The following is a 22,850-nucleotide window of genomic DNA, read 5'->3' on the forward strand; positions in this document are numbered from 1 at the left end:
CCCCGCTGCATGGAATCCACTGCATCAATCGGGATGCATTTTATCATGCTGCCTGGAATCCACTCCATTCATTGACACTGCATGGAATCCACTGCATCAATCGTGATGCATTTTACAATGCTGCATGGAATCCACTGCATTCAATGACAATGCATGGAATCCACTGCATCAATCGTGACGCATTTTACCATGCTGCATGGAATCCACTGCATTCAATGACACTGCATGGAATCCACTGCATTCACTCGGGATCCATTTAGCCATGCTGCATGTAATGCACTGCGTTTAATCGGGATGCATTTTACCATGCTGCATGGAATCCACTGCATTCAGTGATGCTGCATGGAATGCACTACCTTCAATCGGGATGCTTTGGGCCATGCTGCATAAAATCCACTGCATTTAATCGGGATGCATTGGGCCACGCTCCATGGAATCAACTGCATTCAATCAAGCTGGATGGAATCCACTGCATTTAATCGGGATGCATTTTACCACGCTGCATGGAATATACTGCATTCAATCACGCTGCATGGAATTCACTGCATTCAATTGGGATCCATTGCACCACGATGCATGGAATCCACTGCGTTCAATTAAAATCCATTGCACCACACTGCATGGAATCCACTGCAATCTCTCGAGATCCATTGGTCCACGCTGCATGGAATCCATTGCATTCAATCGGGATCCATTTAGCCACGCTGCATGGAGTACTCTTCGTTCAATCGGGATGCATTTAACCATGCTGCATCGAATCCACTGCATTCAGTGACGCTGCATGTACTCCACTGCATTCAATCGGGATGCTTTGGGCCTCGCTGCATAAAATCCACTGCATTTAATCGGGATGCATTGGGCCTCACTGCATGGAATCTACTGCATTCAATCATGCTGCATGGAATCCACTGCATTCAATCATGCTGCATAAAATACCCTGCATTTAATAGGGTTCCATTTCTCCATGCTGCATGGAATCCACTGCATTCAATCATGCTTCATTGCAACCAGTGCATTCAATCGGGTACCATAGGGCCACGCTTCATGGAATCCACTGCATTCAATCATGCTTCATTGCAACCACTGCATTCAATCGGGAACCATTGGGCCATGCTGCATGGAATCCACTGCATTCAAACACGCTGCATGGAATCCACTGCATTCAATCGGGATGCTTTGGGCCATGCTGGATAATATCCACTGCATTCAATCGGGATTCATTGGGCCTCGCTGCCTGGAATCCACTGCATTCAATCATGCTGCATGGAATCCACTGCATTCAATCATGCTGCATAAAATCCACTGCATTCAATAGGGTTCCATTTCTTCACGCTGCATGGCATACACTGCATTCAAACACGCTGCATGGAACCCACTGCATTCAATCGAGATCCATTGGGCCACGCTGCATGGAATCCACTGCATTCAATCGGCATCCATTTAACCCCGCTGCATGGAATGCACTGCGTTCAATTGGGATGCATTTTACCATGCTGCATGGAATCCACTGCATTCAATGACACTGCATGGAATCCACTGCATCAATCGGGATGCATTTTACCATTCTGCATGGAATCCACGGCATTGAGTGACGCTGCATGGAATCCACTGCAGTCAATCGTGATCCATTCTGCCACATTGCAGGGAAACCACTGCATTCAATCGACATCCATTGCGCCATGCTTCATGGAATCCACTGCATTCAATTGGGATTCATTGGGCCTCACTGCATGGAATACACTGCGTTCAATCGAGATCCATTGGACCACACTGCATGGAACCCACTGCATTCAATCGAGATCCATTGTGCCACGCTGCATTGAATCCACTGCATTCAATTAGGATCCATTGTGCCACGATGCATGGAATTCACTGCGTTCAATCAGAATCCACTGCCCCACACTGCATGGAATCCACTGCATTCAATCGGGATCCATTTAACCACGCTGCATGGAATCCATTGCATCAACCGGGATGCATTTTATCATGCTGCCTGGAATCCACTGCATTCAATGACACTGCATGGAATCCACTGCATCAATCGGGATGCATTTAACCATGCTGCATGGAATCCACTGCATTCAATTGGGATTCATTGGGCCTCACTGCATGGAATACACTGCGTTCAATCGAGATCCATTGGACCACACTGCATGGAATCCACTGCATTCAATCGGGATCCATTTAGCCATGCTTCATGGAATACACTGCGTTCAATCGGGATGCATTTTACCATGCTGCATGGACTCCACTGCATTCAGTGATGCTGCATGGAATGCACTACCTTCAATCGGGATGCTTTGGGCCATGCTGCAAAAAATCCACTGCATTTAATCGGGATGCATTGGGCCACGCTCCATGGAATCAACTGCATTCAATCAAGCTGGATGGAATCCACTGCATTCAATCATGCTGCATAAAATCCACTGCATTCAATAGGGTTCCATTTCTTCACGCTGCATGAAATACACTGCATTCAAACACGCTGCATGGAATCCACTGCATTCAATCGAGATCCATTGTGCCACGCTGCATGGAATCCACTGCATTCAATTGGGATCCATTGTGCCACGATGCATGGAATCCACTGCATTCAATCGGGATGCTTTGGGCCTCGCTGCATAAAATCCACTGCATTTAATCGGGATGCATTGGGCCTCACCGCATGGAATCTACTGCATTCAATCATGCTGCATGGAATCCACTGCATTCAATCATGCTGCATAAAATCCCCTGCATTTAATAGGGTTCAATTTCTCCACGCTGCATGGAATCCACTGCATTCAATCATGCTTCATTGCAACCACTGCATTCAATCGGGAACCATTGGGCCATGCTGCATGGAATCCACTGCATTCAAACACGCTGCATGGAATCCACTGCATTCAATCGGGATGCTTTGGGCCATGCTGGATAATATCCACTGCATTCAATCGGGATTCATTGGGCCTCGCTGCCTGGAATCCACTGCATTCAATCATGCTGCATGGAATCCACTGCATTCAATGACACTGCATGGAATCCACTGCATTCAATAGGGTTCCATTTCTTCACGCTGCATGGAATACACTGCATTCAAACACGCTGCATGTAATCCACTGCATTCAACGAGATCCATTGGGCCACGCTGCATGGAATTCACTGCATCAATCGGGATGCATTTTACCATGCTGCATGGAATCCACTGCATTCAGTGACGCTGCATGGAATCCACTGCAGTCAATCGGGATCCATTGTGCCACATTGCAGCGAAACCACTGCATTCAATCAACATCCATTGCGCCATGCTGCATGGAATCTACTGCATTCAATTGGGATTCATTGGGCCTCACTGCATGTAATACACTGCGTTCAATCGAGATCCATTGGACCACACTGCATGGAATCCACTGCATTCAATCGGGATCCAATTAGCCATGCTTCATGGAATACACTGCGTTCAATCGGGATGCATTTTACCATGCTGCATGGAATCCACTGCATTCAGTGATGCTGCATGGAATGCACTACCTTCAATCGGGATGCTTTGGGCCATGCTGCATAAAATCCACTGCATTTAATCGGGATGCATTGGGCCACGCTCCATGGAATCAACTGCATTCAATCAAGCTGGATGGAATCCACTGCATTTAATCGGGATGCATTTTACCTTGCTGCATGGAATGTACTGCATTCAATCACGCTGCATGGAATTCACTGCATTCAATTGGGATCCATTGCACAACGATGCATGGAATCCACTGCGTTCAATCAAAATCCATTGCACCACACTGCATGGAATCCACTGCATTCTCTCGAGACCATTGGGCCACGCTGCATGGAATCCACTGCATTCAATCGAGATCCATTGGGCCACGCTGCATGGAATCCACTGCATTCAATCAGGATCCATTTAACCCCGCTGCATGGAATCCACTGCATCAATCGGGATGCATTTTATCATGCTGCCTGGAATACACTGCATTCATTGACACTGCATGGAATCCACTGCATCAATCGTGATGCATTTTACAATGCTGCATGGAATCCACTGCATTCAATGACAATGCATGGAATCCACTGCATTCAATGACACTGCATGTTATCCACTGCATTCACTCGGGATCCATTTAGCCATGCTGCATGTAATGCACTGCGTTTAATCGGGATGCATTTTACCATGCTGCATGGAATCCACTGCATTCAGTGATGCTGCATGGAATGCACTACCTTCAATCGGGATGCTTTGGGCCATGCTGCATAAAATCCACTGCATTTAATCGGGATGCATTGGGCCACGCTCCATGGAATCAACTGCATTCAATCAAGCTGGATGGAATCCACTGCATTTAATCGGGATGCATTTTACCACGCTGCATGGAATATACTGCATTCAATCACGCTGCATGGAATTCACTGCATTCAATTGGGATCCATTGCACCACGATGCATGGAATCCACTGCGTTCAATTAAAATCCATTGCACCACACTGCATGGAATCCACTGCAATCTCTCGAGATCCATTGGTCCATGCTGCATGGAATCCATTGCATTCAATTGGGATCCATTTAGCCACGCTGCATGGAATACTCTTCGTTCAATCGGGATGCATTTAACCATGCTGCATCGAATCCACTGCATTCAGTGACACTGCATGGAATCCACTGCATTCAATCGGGATGCTTTGGGCCTCGCTGCATAAAATCCACTGCATTTAATCGGGATGCATTGGGCCTCACTGCATGGAATCTACTGCATTCAATCATGCTGCATGGAATCCACTGCATTCAATCATGCTGCATAAAATACCCTGCATTTAATAGGGTTCCATTTCTCCATGCTGCATGGAATCCACTGCATTCAATCATGCTTCATTGCAACCAGTGCATTCAATCGGGTACCATAGGGCCACGCTTCATGGAATCCACTGCATTCAATCATGCTTCATTGCAACCACTGCATTCAATCGGGAACCATTGGGCCATGCTGCATGGAATCCACTGCATTCAAACACGCTGCATGGAATCCACTGCATTCAATCGGGATGCTTTGGGCCATGCTGGATAATATCCACTGCATTCAATCGGGATTCATTGGGCCTCGCTGCCTGGAATCCACTGCATTCAATCATGCTGCATGGAATCCACTGCATTCAATCATGCTGCATAAAATCCACTGCATTCAATAGGGTTCCATTTCTTCACGCTGCATGGCATACACTGCATTCAAACACGCTGCATGGAACCCACTGCATTCAATCGAGATCCATTGGGCCACGCTGCATGGAATCCACTGCATTCAATCGGCATCCATTTAACCCCGCTGCATGGAATGCACTGCGTTCAATTGGGATTCATTTTACCATGCTGCTTGGAATCCACTGCATTCAATGACACTGCATGGAATCCACTGCATCAATCGGGATGCATTTTACCATGCTGCATGGAATCCACTGCATTCAGTGACGCTGCATGGAATCCACTGCAGTCAATCGGGATCCATTGTGCCACATTGCAGGGAAACCACTGCATTCAATCGACATCCATTGCGCCATGCTGCATGGAATCCACTGCATTCAATTGGGATTCATTGGGCCTCACTGCATGGAATACACTGCGTTCAATCGAGATCCATTGGGCCACGCTGCATGGAATCCACTGCATTCAATCGGGATCCATTTAGCCATGCTTCATGGAATACACTGCGTTCAATCTGGATGCATTTTACCATGCTGCATGGAATCCACTGCATTCAGTGCTGCTGCATGGAATGCACTACCTTCAATCGGGATGCTTTGGGCCATGCTGCATAAAATCCACTGCATTTAATCGGGATGCATTGGGCCACGCTCCATGGAATCAACTGCATTCAATCAAGCTGGATGGAATCCACTGCATTTAATCGGGATGCATTTTACCTTGCTGCATGGAATGTACTGCATTCAATCACGCTGCATGGAATTCACTGCATTCAATTGGGATCCATTGCACAACGATGCATGGAATCCACTGCGTTCAATCAAAATCCATTGCACCACACTGCATGGAATCCACTGCATTCTCTCGAGATCCATTGGGCCACGCTCCATGGAATCCACTGCATTCAATCGAGATCCATTGGGCCACGCTGCATGGAATCCACTGCATTCAATCAGGATCCATTTAACCCCGCTGCATGGAATCCACTGCATCAATCGGGATGCATTTTATCATGCTGCCTGGAATCCACTGCATTCATTGACACTGCATGGAATCCACTGCATCAATCGGGATGCATTTTACAATGCTGCATGGAATCCACTGCATTCAATGACAATGCATGGAATCCACTGCATCAATCGTGACGCATTTTACCATGCTGCATGGAATACACTGCATTCAATGACACTGCATGGAATCCACTGCATTCACTCGGGATTCATTTAGCCATGCTGCATGTAATCCACTGCGTTTAATCGGGATGCATTTTACCATGCTGCATGGAATCCACTGCATTCAGTGATGCTGCATGGAATGCACTACCTTCAATCGGGATGCTTTGGGCCATGCTGCATAAAATCCACTGCATTTAATCGGGATGCATTGGGCCACGCTCCATGGAATCAACTGCATTCAATCAAGCTGGATGGAATCCACTGCATTTAATCGGGATGCATTTTACCACGCTGCATGGAATATACTGCATTCAATCACGCTGCATGGAATTCACTGCATTCAATTGGGATCCATTGCACCACGATGCATGGAATCCACTGCGTTCAATTAAAATCCATTGCACCACACTGCATGGAATCCACTGCAATCTCTCGAGATCCATTGATCCACGCTGCATGGAATCCATTGCATTCAATCGGGATCCATTTAGCCACGCTGCATGGAGTACTCTTCGTTCAATCGGGATGCATTTAACCATGCTGCATCGAATCCACTGCATTCAGTGACGCTGCATGGAATCCACTGCATTCAATCGGGATGCTTTGGGCCTCGCTGCATAAAATCCACTGCATTTAATCGGGATGCATTGGGCCTCACTGCCTGGAATCTACTGCATTCAATCATGCTGCATGGAATCCACTGCATTCAATCATGCTGCATAAAATACCCTGCATTTAATAGGGTTCCATTTCTCCATGCTGCATGGAATCCACTGCATTCAATCATGCTTCATTGCAACCAGTGCATTCAATCGGGTACCATAGGGCCACGCTTCATGGAATCCACTGCATTCAATCATGCTTCATTGCAACCACTGCATTCAATCGGGAACCATTGGGCCATGCTGCATGGAATCCACTGCATTCAAACACGCTGCATGGAATCCACTGCATTCAATCGGGATGCTTTGGGCCATGCTGGATAATATCCACTGCATTCAATCGGGATTCATTGGGCCTCGCTGCCTGGAATCCACTGCATTCAATCATGCTGCATGGAATCCACTGCATTCAATCATGCTGCATAAAATCCACTGCATTCAATAGGGTTCCATTTCTTCACGCTGCATGGCATACACTGCATTCAAACACGCTGCATGGAACCCACTGCATTCAATCGAGATCCATTGGGCCACGCTGCATGGAATCCACTGCATTCAATCGGCATCCATTTAACCCCGCTGCATGGAATGCACTGCGTTCAATTGGGATGCATTTTACCATGCTGCATGGAATCCACTGCATTCAATGACACTGCATGGAATCCACTGCATCAATCGGGATGCATTTTCCCATTCTGCATGGAATCCACTGCATTCAGTGACGCTGCATGGAATCCACTGCAGTCAATCGGGATCCATTCTGCCACATTGCAGGGAAACCACTGCATTCAATCGACATCCATTGCGCCATGCTTCATGGAATCCACTGCATTCAATTGGGATTCATTGGGCCTCACTGCATGGAATACACTGCGTTCAATCGAGATCCATTGGACCACACTGCATGGAATCCACTGCATTCAATCGGGATCCATTTAGCCATGCTTCATGGAATACACTGCGTTCAATCGGGATGCATTTTACCATGCTGCATGGACTCCACTGCATTCAGTGATGCTGCATGGAATGCACTACCTTCAATCGGGATGCTTTGGGCCATGCTGCAAAAAATCCACTGCATTTAATCGGGATGCATTGGGCCACGCTCCATGGAATCAACTGCATTCAATCAAGCTGGATGGAATCCACTGCATTCAATCATGCTGCATAAAATCCACTGCATTCAATAGGGTTCCATTTCTTCACGCTGCATGAAATACACTGCATTCAAACACGCTGCATGGAATCCACTGCATTCAATCGAGATCCATTGTGCCATGCTGCATGGAATCCACTGCATTCAATTGGGATCCATTGTGCCACGATGCATGGAATCCACTGCGTTCAATCAAAATCCATTGCACCACACTGCATGGAATCCACTGCATTCTCTCGAGATCCATTGGGCCACGCTGCATGGAATCCACTGCATTCAATCGAGATCCATTGGGCCACGCTGCATGGAATCCACTGCATTCAATCAGGATCCATATAACCCCGCTGCATGGAATCCACTGCATCAATCGGGATGCTTTGGGCCTCGCTGCATAAAATCCTCTGCATTTAATCGGGATGCATTGGGCCTCACCGCATGGAATCTACTGCATTCAATCATGCTGCATGGAATCCACTGCATTCAATCATGCTGCATAAAATACCCTGCATTTAATAGGGTTCCATTTCTCCATGCTGCATGGAATCCACTGCATTCAATCATGCTTCATTGCAACCAGTGCATTCAATCGGGTACCATAGGGCCACGCTTCATGGAATCCACTGTATTCAATCATGCTTCATTGCAACCACTGCATTCAATCGGGAACCATTGGGCCATGCTGCATGGAATCCACTGCATTCAAACACGCTGCATGGAATCCACTGCATTCAATCGGGATGCTTTGGGCCATGCTGGATAATATCCACTGCATTCAATCGGGATTCATTGGGCCTCGCTGCCTGGAATCCACTGCATTCAATCATGCTGCATGGAATCCACTGCATTCAATCATGCTGCATAAAATCCACTGCATTCAATAGGGTTCCATTTCTTCACGCTGCATGGCATACACTGCATTCAAACACGCTGCATGGAATCCACTGCATTCAATCGAGATCCATTGGGCCACGCTGCATGGAATCCACTGCATTCAATCGGCATCCATTTAACCCCGCTGCATGGAATCCACTGCATCAATCGGGATGCATTTTACCATTCTGCCTTTAATCCACTGCATTGAGTGACGCTGCATGGAATCCACTGCAGTCAATCGTGATCCATACTGCCACATTGCAGGGAAACCACTGCATTCAATCGACATCCATTGCGCCATGCTGCATGGAATCCACTGCATTCAATCGAGATCCATTGGGCCACGCTGCATGGAATCCACTGCATTCAATCGGGTTCCATTTAACCCCGCTGCATGGAATCCACTGCATCAATCGGGATGCATTTTATCATGCTGCCTGGAATCCACTGCATTCAATGACACTGCATGGAATCCACTGCATCAATCGGGATGCATTTTACCATGCTGCATGGAATCCACTGCATTCAATGACACTGCATGGAATCCACTGCATCAATCGTGACGCATTTTACCATGCTGCATGGAATCCACTGCATTCAATGACACTGCATGGAATCCACTGCATTCACTCGGGATCCATTTAGCCATGCTGCATGTAATGCACTGCGTTTAATCGGGATGCATTTTACCATGCTGCATGGAATCCACTGCATTCAGTGATGCTGCATGGAATGCACTACCTTCAATCGGGATGCTTTGGGCCATGCTGCATAAAATCCACTGCATTTAATCGGGATGCATTGGGCCACGCTCCATGGAATCAACTGCATTCAATCAAGCTGGATGGAATCCACTGCATTTAATCGGGATGCATTTTACCACGCTGCATGGAATATACTGCATTCAATCACGCTGCATGGAATTCACTGCATTCAATTGGGATCCATTGCACCACGATGCATGGAATCCACTGCGTTCAATTAAAATCCATTGCACCACACTGCATGGAATCCACTGCAATCTCTCGAGATCCATTGGGCCACGCTGCAAGGAATTCACTGCATTCAATCGGGATCCATTTAGCCACGCTGCATGGAATACTCTTCGTTCAATGGGGATGCATTTAACCATGCTGCATCGAATCCACTGCATTCAGTGACGCTGCATGTACTCCACTGCATTCAATCGGGATGCTTTGGGCCTCACTGCATGGAATCTACTGCATTCAATCATGCTGAATGGAATACACTGCATTAAATCATGCTGCATAAAATCCCCTGCATTTAATATGGTTCAATTTCTCCACGCTGCATGGAATCCACTGCATTCAATCATGCTTCATTGCAACCACTGCATTCAATCGGGAACCATTGGGCCATGCTGCATGGAATCCACTGCATTCAAACACGCTGCATGGAATCCACTGCATTCAATCGGGATGCTTTGGGCCATGCTGGATAATATCCACTGCATTCAATCGGGATTCATTGGGCCTCGCTGCCTGGAATCCACTGCATTCAATCATGCTGCATGGAATCCACTGCATTCAATGACACTGCATGGAATCCACTGCATTCAATAGGGTTCCATTTCTTCACGCTGCATGGAATACACTGCATTCAAACACGCTGCATGGAATCCACTGCATTCAATCGAGATCCATTGGGCCACGCTGCATGGAATTCACTGCAATCAATCAGAATCCACTCCACCACACTGCACGGAGTCCACTGCATTCAATCGAGATCCATTGGGCCACGCTGCATGGAATCCACTGCATTCAATCGGGTTCCATTTAACCCCACTGCATGGAATCCACTGCATCAATCGGGATGCATTTTATCATGCTGCCTGGAATCCACTGCATTCAATGACACTGCATGGAATCCACTGCATCAATTGGGATGCATTTTACCATGCTGCATGGAATCCACTGCATTCAATGACACTGCATGGAATCCACTGCATCAATCGTGACGCATTTTACCATGCTGCATGGAATCCACTGCATTCAATGACACTGCATGGAATCCACTGCATTCACTCGGGATCCATTTAGCCATGCTGCATGTAATGCACTGCGTTTAATCGGGATGCATTTTACCATGCTGCATGGAATCCACTGCATTCAGTGATGCTGCATGGAATGCACTACATTCAATCGGGATGCTTTGGGCCATGCTGCATAAAATCCACTGCATTTAATCGGGATGCATTGGGCCACGCTCCATGGAATCAACTGCATTCAATCAAGCTGGATGGAATCCACTGCATTTAATCGGGATGCATTTTACCTTGCTGCATGGAATGTACTGCATTCAATCACGCTGCATGGAATTCACTGCATTCAATTGGGATCCATTGCACAACGATGCATGGAATCCACTGCGTTCAATCAAAATCCATTGCACCACACTGCATGGAATCCACTGCATTCTCTCGAGATCCATTGGGCCACGCTCCATGGAATCCACTGCATTCAATCGAGATCCATTGGGCCACGCTGCATGGAATCCACTGCATTCAATCAGGATCCATTTAACCCCGCTGCATGGAATCCACTGCATCAATCGGGATGCATTTTATCATGCTGCCTGGAATCCACTGCATTCATTGACACTGCATGGAATCCACTGCATCAATCGGGATGCATTTTACAATGCTGCATGGAATCCACTGCATTCAATGACAATGCATGGAATCCACTGCATCAATCGTGACGCATTTTACCATGCTGCATGGAATACACTGCATTCAATGACACTGCATGGAATCCACTGCATTCACTCGGGATTCATTTAGCCATGCTGCATGTAATCCACTGCGTTTAATCGGGATGCATTTTACCATGCTGCATGGAATCCACTGCATTCAGTGATGCTGCATGGAATGCACTACCTTGAATCGGGATGCTTTGGACCATGCTGCATAAAATCCACTGCATTTAATCGGGATGCATTGGGCCACGCTCCATGGAATCAACTGCATTCAATCAAGCTGGATGGAATCCACTGCATTTAATCGGGATGCATTTTACCACGCTGCATGGAATATACTGCATTCAATCACGCTGCATGGAATTCACTGCATTCAATTGGGATCCATTGCACCACGATGCATGGAATCCACTGCGTTCAATTAAAATCCATTGCACCACACTGCATGGAATCCACTGCAATCTCTCGAGATCCATTGATCCACGCTGCATGGAATCCATTGCATTCAATCGGGATCCATTTAGCCACGCTGCATGGAGTACTCTTCGTTCAATCGGGATGCATTTAACCATGCTGCATCGAATCCACTGCATTCAGTGACGCTGCATGGAATCCACTGCATTCAATCGGGATGCTTTGGGCCTCGCTGCATAAAATCCACTGCATTTAATCGGGATGCATTGGGCCTCACTGCATGGAATCTACTGCATTCAATCATGCTGCATGGAATCCACTGCATTCAATCATGCTGCATAAAATCCCCTGCATTTAATAGGGTTCCATTTCTCCATGCTGCATGGAATCCACTGCATTCAATCATGCTTCATTGCAACCAGTGCATTCAATCGGGTACCATAGGGCCACGCTTCATGGAATCCACTGCATTCAATCATGCTTCATTGCAACCACTGCATTCAATCGGGAACCATTGGGCCATGCTGCATGGAATCCACTGCATTCAAACACGCTGCATGGAATCCACTGCATTCAATCGGGATGCTTTGGGCCATGCTGGATAATATCCACTGCATTCAATCGGGATTCATTGGGCCTCGCTGCCTGGAATCCACTGCATTCAATCATGCTGCATGGAATCCACTGCATTCAATCATGCTGCATAAAATCCACTGCATTCAATAGGGTTCCATTTCTTCACGCTGCATGGCATACACTGCATTCAAACACGCTGCATGGAACCCACTGCATTCAATCGAGATCCATTGGGCCACGCTGCATGGAATCCACTGCATTCAATCGGCATCCATTTAACCCCGCTGCATGGAATGCACTGCGTTCAATTGGGATGCATTTTACCATGCTTCATGGAATCCACTGCATTCAATGACACTGCATGGAATCCACTGCATCAATCGGGATGCATTTTCCCATTCTGCATGGAATCCACTGCATTCAGTGACGCTGCATGGAATCCACTGCAGTCAATCGGGATCCATTCTGCCACATTGCAGGGAAACCACTGCATTCAATCGACATCCATTGCGCCATGCTTCATGGAATCCACTGCATTCAATTGGGATTCATTGGGCCTCACTGCATGGAATACACTGCGTTCAATCGAGATCCATTGGACCACACTGCATGGAATCCACTGCATTCAATCGGGATCCATTTAGCCATGCTTCATGGAATACACTGCGTTCAATCGGGATGCATTTTACCATGCTGCATGGAATCCACTGCATTCAGTGATGCTGCATGGAATGCACTACCTTCAATCGGGATGCTTTGGGCCATGCTGCAAAAAATCCACTGCATTTAATCGGGATGCATTGGGCCACGCTCAATGGAATCAACTGCATTCAATCAAGCTGGATGGAATCCACTGCATTCAATCATGCTGCATAAAATCCACTGCATTCAATAGGGTTCCATTTCTTCACGCTGCATGAAATACACTGCATTCAAACACGCTGCATGGAATCCACTGCATTCAATCGAGATCCATTGTGCCATGCTGCATGGAATCCACTGCATTCAATTGGGATCCATTGTGCCACGATGCATGGAATCCACTGCGTTCAATCAAAATCCATTGCACCACACTGCATGGAATCCACTGCATTCTCTCGAGATCCATTGGGCCACGCTGCATGGAATCCACTGCATTCAATCGAGATCCATTGGGCCACGCTGCATGGAATCCACTGCATTCAATCAGGATCCATATAACCCCGCTGCATGGAATCCACTGCATCAATCGGGATGCTTTGGGCCTCGCTGCATAAAATCCTCTGCATTTAATCGGGATGCATTGGGCCTCACCGCATGGAATCTACTGCATTCAATCATGCTGCATGGAATCCACTGCATTCAATCATGCTGCATAAAATACCCTGCATTTAATAGGGTTCCATTTCTCCATGCTGCATGGAATCCACTGCATTCAATCATGCTTCATTGCAACCAGTGCATTCAATCGGGTACCATAGGGCCACGCTTCATGGAATCCACTGCATTCAATCATGCTTCATTGCTACCACTGCATTCAATCGGGAACCATTGGGCCATGCTGCATGGAATCCACTGCATTCAAACACGCTGCATGGAATCCACTGCATTCAATCGGGATGCTTTGGGCCATGCTGGATAATATCCACTGCATTCAATCGGGATTCATTGGGCCTCGCTGCCTGGAATCCACTGCATTCAATCATGCTGCATGGAATCCACTGCATTCAATCATGCTGCATAAAATCCACTGCATTCAATAGGGTTCCATTTCTTCACGCTGCATGGCATACACTGCATTCAAACACGCTGCATGGAACCCACTGCATTCAATCGAGATCCATTGGGCCACGCTGCATGGAATCCACTGCATTCAATCGGCATCCATTTAACCCCGCTGCATGGAATCCACTGCATCAATCGGGATGCATTTTACCATTCTGCCTTTAATCCACTGCATTGAGTGACGCTGCATGGAATCCACTGCAGTCAATCGTGATCCATACTGCCACATTGCAGGGAAACCACTGCATTCAATCGACATCCATTGCGCCATGCTGCATGGAATCCACTGCATTCAATCGAGATCCATTGGGCCACGCTGCATGGAATCCACTGCATTCAATCGGGTTCCATTTAACCCCGCTGCATGGAATCCACTGCATCAATCGGGATGCATTTTATCATGCTGCCTGGAATCCACTGCATTCAATGACACTGCATGGAATCCACTGCATCAATCGGGATGCATTTTACCATGCTGCATGGAATCCACTGCATTCAATGACACTGCATGGAATCCACTGCATCAATCGTGACGCATTTTACCATGCTGCATGGAATCCACTGCATTCAATGACACTGCATGGAATCCACTGCATTCACTCGGGATCCATTTAGCCATGCTGCATGTAATGCACTGCGTTTAATCGGGATGCATTTTACCATGCTGCATGGAATCCACTGCATTCAGTGATGCTGCATGGAATGCACTACATTCAATCGGGATGCTTTGGGCCATGCTGCATAAAATCCACTGCATTTAATCGGGATGCATTGGGCCACGCTCCATGGAATCAACTGCATTCAATCAAGCTGGATGGAATCCACTGCATTTAATCGGGATGCATTTTACCACGCTGCATGGAATATACTGCATTCAATCACGCTGCATGGAATTCACTGCATTCAATTGGGATCCATTGCACCACGATGCATGGAATCCACTGCGTTCAATTAAAATCCATTGCACCACACTGCATGGAATCCACTGCAATCTCTCGAGATCCATTGGGCCACGCTGCAAGGAATTCACTGCATTCAATCGGGATCCATTTAGCCACGCTGCATGGAATACTCTTCGTTCAATGGGGATGCATTTAACCATGCTGCATCGAATCCACTGCATTCAGTGACGCTGCATGTACTCCACTGCATTCAATCGGGATGCTTTGGGCCTCACTGCATGGAATCTACTGCATTCAATCATGCTGAATGGAATACACTGCATTAAATCATGCTGCATAAAATCCCCTGCATTTAATATGGTTCAATTTCTCCACGCTGCATGGAATCCACTGCATTCAATCATGCTTCATTGCAACCACTGCATTCAATCGGGAACCATTGGGCCATGCTGCATGGAATCCACTGCATTCAAACACGCTGCATGGAATCCACTGCATTCAATCGGGATGCTTTGGGCCATGCTGGATAATATCCACTGCATTCAATCGGGATTCATTGGGCCTCGCTGCCTGGAATCCACTGCATTCAATCATGCTGCATGGAATCCACTGCATTCAATGACACTGCATGGAATCCACTGCATTCAATAGGGTTCCATTTCTTCACGCTGCATGGAATACACTGCATTCAAACACGCTGCATGGAATCCACTGCATTCAATCGAGATCCATTGGGCCACGCTGCATGGAATTCACTGCAATCAATCAGAATCCACTCCACCACACTGCACGGAGTCCACTGCATTCAATCGAGATCCATTGGGCCACGCTGCATGGAATCCACTGCATTCAATCGGGATCCATTTAACCCCACTGCATGGAATCCACTGCATCAATCGGGATGCATTTTATCATGCTGCCTGGAATCCACTGCATTCAATGACACTGCATGGAATCCACTGCATCAATTGGGATGCATTTTACCATGCTGCATGGAATCCACTGCATTCAATGACACTGCATGGAATCGACTGCATCAATCGTGACGCATTTTACCATGCTGCATGGAATCCACTGCATTCAATGACACTGCATGGAATCCACTGCATTCACTCGGGATCCATTTAGCCATGCTGCATGTAATGCACTGCGTTTAATCGGGATGCATTTTACCATGCTGCATGGAATCCACTGCATTCAGTGATGCTGCATGGAATGCACTACATTCAATCGGGATGCTTTGGGCCATGCTGCATAAAATCCACTGCATTTAATCGGGATGCATTGGGCCACGCTCCATGGAATCAACTGCATTCAATCAAGCTGGATGGAATCCACTGCATTTAATCGGGATGCATTTTACCTTGCTGCATGGAATGTACTGCATTCAATCACGCTGCATGGAATTCACTGCATTCAATTGGGATCCATTGCACAACGATGCATGGAATCCACTGCGTTCAATCAAAATCCATTGCACCACACTGCATGGAATCCACTGCATTCTCTCGAGATCCATTGGGCCACGCTCCATGGAATCCACTGCATTCAATCGAGATCCATTGGGCCACGCTGCATGGAATCCACTGCATTCAATCAGGATCCATTTAACCCCGCTGCATGGAATCCACTGCATCAATCGGGATGCATTTTATCATGCTGCCTGGAATCCACTGCATTCATTGACACTGCATGGAATCCACTGCATCAATCGGGATGCATTTTACCATGCTGCATGGAATCCACTGCATTCAATGACAATGCATGGAATCCACTGCATCAATCGTGACGCATTTTACCATGCTGCATGGAATACACTGCATTCAATGACACTGCATGGAATCCACTGCATTCACTCGGGATTCATTTAGCCATGCTGCATGTAATCCACTGCGTTTAATCGGGATGCATTTTACCATGCTGCATGGAATCCACTGCATTCAGTGATGCTGCATGGAATGCACTACCTTCAATCGGGATGCTTTGGGCCATGCTGCATAAAATCCACTGCATTTAATCGGGATGCATTGGGCCACGCTCCATGGAATCAACTGCATTCAATCAAGCTGGATGGAATCCACTGCATTTAATCGGGATGCATTTTACCACGCTGCATGGAATATACTGCATTCAATCACGCTGCATGGAATTCACTGCATTCAATTGGGATCCATTGCACCACGATGCATGGAATCCACTGCGTTCAATTAAAATCCATTGCACCACACTGCATGGAATCCACTGCAATCTCTCGAGATCCATTGATCCACGCTGCATGGAATCCATTGCATTCAATCGGGATCCATTTAGCCACGCTGCATGGAGTACTCTTCGTTCAATCGGGATGCATTTAACCATGCTGCATCGAATCCACTGCATTCAGTGACGCTGCATGGAATCCACTGCATTCAATCGGGATGCTTTGGGCCTCACTGCATGGAATCTACTGCATTCAATCATGCTGCATGGAATCCACTGCATTCAATCATGCTGCATAAAATCCCCTGCATTTAATAGGGTTCAATTTCTCCATGCTGCATGGAATCCACTGCATTCAATCATGCTTCATTGCAACCAGTGCATTCAATCGGGTACCATAGGGCCACGCTTCATGGAATCCACTGCATTCAATCATGCTTCATTGCAACCACTGCATTCAATCGGGAACCATTGGGCCATGCTGCATGGAATCCACTGCATTCAAACACGCTGCATGGAATCCACTGCATTCAATCGGGATGCTTTGGGCCATGCTGGATAATATCCACTGCATTCAATCGGGATTCATTGGGCCTCGCTGCCTGGAATCCACTGCATTCAATCATGCTGCATGGAATCCACTGCATTCAATCATGCTGCATAAAATCCACTGCATTCAATAGGGTTCCATTTCTTCACGCTGCATGGCATACACTGCATTCAAACACGCTGCATGGAACCCACTGCATTCAATCGAGATCCATTGGGCCACGCTGCATGGAATCCACTGCATTCAATCGGCATCCATTTAACCCCGCTGCATGGAATGCACTGCATTCAATTGGGAGGCATTTTACCATGCTGCATGGAATCCACTGCATTCAATGACACTGCATGGAATCCACTGCATCAATCGGGATGCATTTTACCATTCTGCATGGAATCCACGGCATTGAGTGACGCTGCATGGAATCCACTGCAGTCAATCGTGATCCATTCTGCCACATTGCAGGGAAACCACTGCATTCAATCGACATCCATTGCGCCATGCTTCATGGAATCCACTGCATTCAATTGGGATTCATTGGGCCTCACTGCATGGAATACACTGCGTTCAATCGAGATCCATTGGACCACACTGCATGGAATCCACTGCATTCAATCGGGATCCATTTAGCCATGCTTCATGGAATACACTGCGTTCAATCGGGATGCATTTTACCATGCTGCATGGAATCCACTGCATTCAGCGATGCTGCATGGAATGCACTACTTTCAATCGGGATGCTTTGGGCCATGCTGCAAAAAATCCACTGCATTTAATCGGGATGCATTGGGCCACGCTCAATGGAATCAACTGCATTCAATCAAGCTGGATGGAATCCACTGCATTCAATCATGCTGCATAAAATCCACTGCATTCAATAGGGTTCCATTTCTTCACGCTGCATGAAATACACTGCATTCAAACACGCTGCATGGAATCCACTGCATTCAATCGAGATCCATTGTGCCATGCTGCATGGAATCCACTGCATTCAATTGGGATCCATTGTGCCACGATGCATGGAATCCACTGCGTTCAATCAAAATCCATTGCACCACACTGCATGGAATCCACTGCATTCTCTCGAGATCCATTGGGCCACGCTGCATGGAATCCACTGCATTCAATCGAGATCCATTGGGCCACGCTGCATGGAATCCACTGCATTCAATCAGGATACATATAACCCCGCTGCATGGAATCCACTGCATCAATCGGGATGCTTTGGGCCTCGCTGCATAAAATCCACTGCATTTAATCGGGATGCATTGGGCCACGCTCCATGGAATCAACTGCATTCAATCAAGCTGGATGGAATCCACTGCATTTAATCGGGATGCATTTTACCACGCTGCATGGAATATACTGCATTCAATCACGCTGCATGGAATTCACTGCATTCAATTGGGATCCATTGCACCACGATGCATGGAATCCACTGCGTTCAATTAAAATCCATTGCACCACACTGCATGGAATCCACTGCAATCTCTCGAGATCCATTGATCCACGCTGCATGGAATCCATTGCATTCAATCGGGATCCATTTAGCCACGCTGCATGGAGTACTCTTCGTTCAATCGGGATGCATTTAACCATGCTGCATCGAATCCACTGCATTCAGTGACGCTGCATGGAATCCACTGCATTCAATCGGGATGCTTTGGGCCTCGCTGCATAAAATCCACTGCATTTAATCGGGATGCATTGGGCCTCACTGCATGGAATCTACTGCATTCAATCATGCTGCATGGAATCCACTGCATTCAATCATGCTGCATAAAATCCCCTGCATTTAATAGGGTTCCATTTCTCCATGCTGCATGGAATCCACTGCATTCAATCATGCTTCATTGCAACCAGTGCATTCAATCGGGTACCATAGGGCCACGCTTCATGGAATCCACTGCATTCAATCATGCTTCATTGCAACCACTGCATTCAATCGGGAACCATTGGGCCATGCTGCATGGAATCCACTGCATTCAAACACGCTGCATGGAATCCACTGCATTCAATCGGGATGCTTTGGGCCATGCTGGATAATATCCACTGCATTCAATCGGGATTCATTGGGCCTCGCTGCCTGGAATCCACTGCATTCAATCATGCTGCATGGAATCCACTGCATTCAATCATGCTGCATAAAATCCACTGCATTCAATAGGGTTCCATTTCTTCACGCTGCATGGCATACACTGCATTCAAACACGCTGCATGGAACCCACTGCATTCAATCGAGATCCATTGGGCCACGCTGCATGGAATCCACTGCATTCAATCGGCATCCATTTAACCCCGCTGCATGGAATGCACTGCGTTCAATTGGGATGCATTTTACCATGCTTCATGGAATCCACTGCATTCAATGACACTGCATGGAATCCACTGCATCAATCGGGATGCATTTTCCCATTCTGCATGGAATCCACTGCATTCAGTGACGCTGCATGGAATCCACTGCAGTCAATCGGGATCCATTGTGCCACATTGCAGGGAAACCACTGCCTTCAATCGACATCCATTGCGCCATGCTTCATGGAATCCACTGCATTCAATTGGGATTCATTGGGCCTCACTGCATGGAATACACTGCGTTCAATCGAGATCCATTGGACCACACTGCATGGAATCCACTGCATTCAATCGGGATCCATTTAGCCATGCTTCATGGAATACACTGCGTTCAATCGGGATGCATTTTACCATGCTGCATGGAATCCACTGCATTCTGTGATGCTGCATGGAATGCACTACCTTCAATCGGGATGCTTTGGGCCATGCTGCATAAAATCCACTGCATTTAATCGGGATGCATTGGGCCACGCTCAATGGAATCAACTGCATTCAATCAAGCTGGATGGAATCCACTGCATTCAATCATGCTGCATAAAATCCACTGCATTCAATAGGGTTCCATTTCTTCACGCTGCATGAAATACACTGCATTCAAACACGCTGCATGGAATCCACTGCATTCAATCGAGATCCATTGTGCCATGCTGCATGGAATCCACTGCATTCAATTGGGATCCATTGTGCCACGATGCATGGAATCCACTGCGTTCAATCAAAATCCATTGCACCACACTGCATGGAATCCACTGCATTCTCTCGAGATCCATTGGGCCACGCTGCATGGAATCCACTGCATTCAATCGAGATCCATTGTGCCACGCTGCATGGAATCCCCTGCATTCAATCAGGATCCATATAACCCCGCTGCATGGAATCCACTGCATCAATCGGGATGCTTTGGGCCTCGCTGCATAAAATCCACTGCATTTAATCGGGATGCATTGGGCCTCACCGCATGGAATCTACTGCATTCAATCATGCTGCATGGAATCCACTGTATTCAATCATGCTGCATAAAATACCCTGCATTTAATAGGGTTCCATTTCTCCATGCTGCATGGAATCCACTGCATTCAATCATGCTTCATTGCAACCAGTGCATTCAATCGGGTACCATAGGGCCACGCTTCATGGAATCCACTGCATTCAATCATGCTTCATTGCAACCACTGCATTCAATCGGGAACCATTGGGCCATGCTGCATGGAATCCACTGCATTCAAACACGCTGCATGGAATCCACTGCATTCAATCGGGATGCTTTGGGCCATGCTGGATAATATCCACTGCATTCAATCGGGCTTCATTGGGCCTCGCTGCCTGGAATCCACTGCATTCAATCATGCTGCATGGAATCCACTGCATTCAATCATGCTGCATAAAATCCACTGCATTCAATAGGGTTCCATTTCTTCACGCTGCATGGCATACACTGCATTCAAACACGCTGCATGGAACCCACTGCATTCAATCGAGATCCATTGGGCCACGCTGCATGGAATCCACTGCATTCAATCGGCATCCATTTAACCCCGCTGCATGGAATCCACTGCATCAATCGGGATGCATTTTACCATTCTGCCTTTAATCCACTGCATTGAGTGACGCTGCATGGAATCCACTGCAGTCAATCGTGATCCATACTGCCACATTGCAGGGAAACCACTGCATTCAATCGACATCCATTGCGCCATGCTGCATGGAATCCACTGCATTCAATCGAGATCCATTGGGCCACGCTGCATGGAATCCACTGCATTCAATCGAGATCCATTGGGCCATGCTGCATGGAATCCACTGCATTCAATCGGGATCCATTTAACCCCGCTGCATGGAATCCACTGCATCAATCGGGATGCATTTTATCATGCTGCCTGGAATCCACTGCATTCAATGACACTGCATGGAATCCACTGCATCAATCGGGATGCATTTTACCATGCTGCATGGAATCCACTGCATTCAATCACACTGCATGGAATCCACTGCATCAATCGTGACGCATTTTACCATGCTGCATGGAATCCACTGCATTCAATGACACTGCATGGAATCCACTGCATTCACTCGGGATCCATTTAGCCATGCTGCATGTAATGCACTGCGTTTAATCGGGATGCATTTTACCATGCTGCATGGAATCCACTGCATTCAGTGATGCTGCATGGAATGCACTACATTCAATCGGGATGCTTTGGGCCATGCTGCATAAAATCCACTGCATTTAATCGGGATGCATTGGGCCACGCTCCATGGAATCAACTGCATTCAATCAAGCTGGATGGAATCCACTGCATTTAATCGGGATGCATTTTACCACGCTGCATG

The sequence above is a fragment of the Sus scrofa genome, chromosome 13 (assembly GCF_054392235.1).
Source record: "Sus scrofa isolate SSC_HxYL_T2T_F1_AM1 chromosome 13, Sscrofa_HxYL_maternal_Yorkshire_Landrace_v2.0, whole genome shotgun sequence".
Taxonomy (NCBI): Eukaryota; Metazoa; Chordata; class Mammalia; order Artiodactyla; family Suidae; genus Sus; species Sus scrofa.